Source organism: Tenrec ecaudatus, chromosome 2, assembly GCF_050624435.1.
Source record: "Tenrec ecaudatus isolate mTenEca1 chromosome 2, mTenEca1.hap1, whole genome shotgun sequence".
Lineage (NCBI taxonomy): Eukaryota > Metazoa > Chordata > Mammalia > Afrosoricida > Tenrecidae > Tenrec > Tenrec ecaudatus.
The window spans coordinates 162,347,360-162,352,488 of NC_134531.1; the positions used below are offsets into that span (position 1 = coordinate 162,347,360).

At 37.5% G+C, this 5,129-nt stretch overlaps 1 non-coding gene across 1 annotated transcript; it reads right to left on the reverse strand.

Moving 5' to 3' along the window:
• Nucleotides 1-719: 719 nt before the first annotated feature.
• Nucleotides 720-848, reverse strand: LOC142441667 (small nucleolar RNA SNORA12). The gene has a single exon (XR_012783024.1). It is a non-coding gene; the product is annotated as a small nucleolar RNA SNORA12 (small nucleolar RNA).
• Between the last annotated feature and the right edge of the window lie 4,281 nt (nucleotides 849-5,129).

Genomic DNA, 5,129 nt, shown 5'->3' on the forward strand with positions numbered 1-5,129 from the left:
AGCCTACACCAACCAGGTCCATGAAGCATGTTTTCTTTTTTTGCCACTATCAAAACCTTAATTCTTCAATCATTCTAACAACTACTTCCAATTAATCACCATCTGGAGCTACTTGTGCTGGACCACCTGCTCTCACTCATCCACAGCTTTGGGAGGTCCTGGAGAACACATGGGAAAGTTCATGGATGGGTAATAACCATCCTCAATGAACCATCACTAGTAGCTTCATGTGTTGCCCTCTGGAAATGCAATGCGTTGCCCTCTGGAAACTCCAAAGTGTATCATTTTTCCCACTATTCCATCACATGGAAAATGGAAAAAGGTCAACCATTAAGGGGATAATTGTGTTGCTTTGTGAATATTATGAATGGTGTGCAAGAAAAAATATTCGAAAATCCTACACAAACTCGATAGGCAGAATGATAACGTACCACCATGAAGTGTAGAGTAATGAGCGGAAGTTGGAGTTAGCCTGGAAATGGAGTAGGATAGGTAATTACAAGTTTGGGCTCTAAATATATTGATACATGGATTCAAGTTCCACCTCTGCCACCCAGCATCTCTGTAATCTTGAACAAGTCACTTAACCTCCCTGAGCCAGAATCCCTTCATCTGTGAGAAGGAGATAATGCTATTACATATTTCATAGGACTGTCATGAGAACCAACTGAAATAAAACAATTTGTGCAAAAACTTTCTTCTTTTTTTCCTTCTTTTCAGCATGTGGGAGCCTAGCTCTGAGGAGGGAAAAGCTAGAGAGAGAGAGATCTCTTTCTCATCAAGCCTTTGCCAGCTCCTATATAATCTATGTGGCAGGATCAGGCCCATTTGGCAAAACTCTCAAGAGTCATTATTCATAAAAGAACTTTCTAATAAAAGAAGATAACTATGTTGAAAGTGATGTAGTGGTAGCTCTGCATATGATACAAACTAGATGATTTTAGGCAAGTCTTTGAACCTATAAATGTATCAGCTTTTTAAAAAACTAATATAATAAGTAAAATGATATAACATAGATTTTAGAGCTTCTGTGATGATTAAATGATGCAGAAGAATAAAGCACTTAGTAAAGATCTGGGCATTTATTAACTGGTCAGTAATGTCATCAAATCAAAACAAATAAAAATATGTTAATATCAGCTTGGCAAACTACATAAAAATCTTCTAAAAAACAAACATAGTTATAACTATAAAAATTCCTTCGGTACAGCAAACTGCTTGCAAATATTGTCTATTGTCAAAATTACTGCCCAGTGGAGGAAGCCTGACTAGTGTCTGTTTACTTGGTCTGTAATTTGCAGGTCAATGATGGGAGTTGAATGTCCCAGTAGCCGGATGCTATGTGAAGTGAGGGATTAATTAACCTGTGATCTGTGAGTTTTAATTATTGTTATCAAGTCTCACCTAATATTTGCAGGTGATTCTTAAAAAGCCATATGGTCTAGCAAAAGCATTAGGGACTGAAACACATTGGCAGAGTTTCTCCGCTGTGTCATTCCACTCCCCTAATTAGATTCGTGGAAAGTGCGGAGGCTTGCAGGGCTGGGGTTTGGTAAGCTTCCAAATCACAAATTTAACTTTGGAGTCCAAATACACATTCAGAGTCCGTGATTTTGAGAGCTGGGTTTGCAAGGAAGGTACTACTGGTTTCTCCCACTGAAATTACTCTAGTACTGTCAGTACTTCTGAAAATATTTCTCTCTTCTTTTTATGACAAATACCAAGAATTTTTGCCTTGAAACATTCCATACCCTCTGATAGTCTACAGAAAGAGACTCTTCATTGTCAAGTGTAGCAACGTCTTTTCCATGGTAACTTCATATACTAATGGGTCTTTTCCTTTTAAGAGGCTTGTGCGCATATAATGCTCCCTACAGTTTAATCTCATCAAATTCTCTATCTTTTGCAAGATTATGACTTTGAGTTATATAGTTGTTAATATATTTTCATTACCATATCTTATCTGATTACAAAATTAGTAAGAGGATAACAAATACAAATAAAATTATAAAGCAATCATTTTACGTGAATGTAGATGTTCCATCAAAATAATAAAATACAAATTTTGTTGAAAGTGTCACTGAAAATGTGCTTTATACAATTGATGTATGTATATGTATGGATTGTGGTAAGAGTTGTATGAGTCCCTAATAAAATGTAAAAGAAGAAAAGAGAAAAAAAATGATTAGGGCAAAGACTGTACAGATGTGCTTTATACAATTGATGTATGTATATGTATGAACTGTGAAAAGAATTGTATGAGCCCCAATAAATTGTTAAAATAAAAAAATAATAATAAAACAAAACAAAACAAAACAAAATATTGTATTCTTTTTATCATTATTCACTTAAAACAAAACAAAAATCCTTCCAAACTCACTGTTGTTGAGTTGATACCATCTCAATAGTGACCTAGTAGATGCAGTGGAACTGCCATGTGGGTCTCTGAGATTCTGAATTGTTATGGAGTAGAAAGCCTCATCTCTCGTATTCAGAGGAGCTTGGGACTTTGAACTGATGACCAACGTTTAACACTCTGCGCCACCATACCTCCTATTCAAGCAAATACCACCATACCTCCTATTGAAGCAAATAATACTAAAAATGCCCTAATTATGAAATGAGGATGACAAGGACAGAATTTTAGCATTGCATGTCTTGTCTTTTTTTTTTAGATAATTTTTATTATGCACTAGGTAAGGATTTATACCATTATACCATCAACTTTGTCTTCAATAGTTTGAACTACTGATCACACCCCTCAATAGTTTATCTTTTGTCAACTCCTTAATTTCTCTTCTCTTTCTTGTGGACCACTAAGTCCTGTTTCGCCCAAGTTAACAACCATCAACGTCTAGCTATTACTGTATCTTCCCTCCTTTTCCCTTCACCCTTTTGAAATCTCCAAAGTCTGTTTCCTTTGGTACAAAAGTATTTACATTGCATTTTTCCCCTGATAATCCTGGTGTCAGATGATATCTGCCCTTTGTGACTGGAGAATCACTCAACACAGTGCTCTACAGCGCCAGCCATCCCATGCGGCGCTTCTGGGTTTCATCATTGGTTTTTTTGTGCGATGCATGCATAGTATTCCATTGTGTGTGCATTTACCAAAAATTTTTATTCTTTCTTTTAATGATGAACATTTAGGTTGTTTACATCCTCTTTCTAGTGTCAAAAAGGCTGCAATGAATATGGGTGTGCACATGTCTGTTCTTGTTATGATTCTTGCTTCCTTATGATGCATACCCACAGAAAAATTGCTAGACTATATGGAATTACTAGGTTATATGGAATTGCTCGATTGCATGGTATTTCTGTTCCGACTTGTAATATGGTGAGGTAGCAGCATATTATTTTCTACAGGGGATGTGAACTCATTGATAGGTGCGGCTCCACCAACTTCACCTAGGTACATCAATTTGACAGGAAATCTAACCATCACAGACCACCCTTGTCAACTTGACACCTGAACTTGACAGCTTGACAATTCTTGAGCCATGCATAATTTCAGAAGATCATGATAAAATCATACTTGTGTTTAACATAATACAACTAAAAATGCACTAACCCCACTTTCATCTTATTGTAATAAATGAACAAAACAAAAATATTCAATGCATACTTACAAATAGAAACTACTTATAACATTTACAATCTTCATTTTTGCACCTGGGCATAGCTGGTATTTAGAATTACCTTCTTTAACTAACACATTCCATATTTCCTTTGTCTCATGGAATGGCCTAGACCTTAATTCTACAAGAATTTAGGCTACTAGTAATCTTGTCAGAAACTGGGTGCTAAAGCTAATCTTGTTATAATTGGGGTGTTATAGTTAATTATTGACTTTTATTCTGACTATTAATGACATAAGTAATCTTTTGACTCCTTTTTGCCTCCATTATACAATATCAATCCAATGTTCCCTTGGTATTCAGAATCCATCACACTACTCAAAGTAGTAAATCTCTTCTTTTCCTGTTAATCTAGAGGCATGAGAAGTCCAACATGGCCAGGAGCCATTCTTAACTTCCAGTTTAAGGAAATCAGTACTGTAAGTACAAGTAAGTGTATTCCTCTGTTTGGAACCATGACCTCCAGACTTTAAGAGCATAGGGCTTGAGTTAGTTTATTGTGCCAACCTGGTCGATAAACACACGTGGGTTAATTGAAGGATGGAGGAATAAATGGCTCAGTGAGCCTCACCTTTCTAGTTCTCTGGTCTCTTGCTTTGTGATGGTCGCACAAGGGTGCAGCTGCCTTAGCAGTTCCCTGTTTTATCTTGCAAGGCTGACTTCCTGCAAGACATCCCCAAGGAGAAGCCACATGAATCTACCCTGATGCACACCTGAGTGCTAGAGCAGCTGTGTGGAGACCCCTGCCAGTGCTGAAATGCTTACACATTCACTGACTCGGCTTTCCTCCTGTAGTCAGCATCATTGTCTCTGTTTTGTGAGATGGAGGAGGAATTTGTGGATTGGTGTCGCACATATGGGTTAATGTTGGACTTGGGCAGCACTGGGTTGGGATGTTTTTTTGATGCGCACTTAACCTTTATATAAAACTCTCTCTTATACATGAGTTTCTGTAGATTTGTTTCTCTAAAGTACCCAGATTAACACAGAGCTACAGGGGTAGGAAGCACACATGTGGTGAGTGGGTTCTTAGGAGTAGTAGTGAGTAGGGCCACTTCAATGTCCACTACTTGGTTCTGGGACCCATGTATCCTAGCTATTTGAGAAACAGTCCCATATATTGGACCTGGTTTTGTATAGCATTGTCCCAACCCTGAAAAGTGTCATCACCTAGCTGGCATAAAATTGGATCTTCAGAAGTCAATTCCATTGCTCTATCAAGCCAGTTTCTTCAGGATGATGGATAACATGTCAATACTGTAAACAGGAGATAAATTCCATGATCATGGGCCCATAGCTGCACTTCATGTGATGTACATGGACCCTTTGATCTGTGGTAATGCTGTGCAAGATACCATGTTGGTAGATAAGACATTCTGTAGGGCCACAAATAGTAGTTTTGCCAAAAACATTTTGTGCAGGGAAGATAAATCAATATCCAGAAAAAGTGTATATTCCAGTAAGAAAAACGTCACTGCCCTTTTCAAGAAG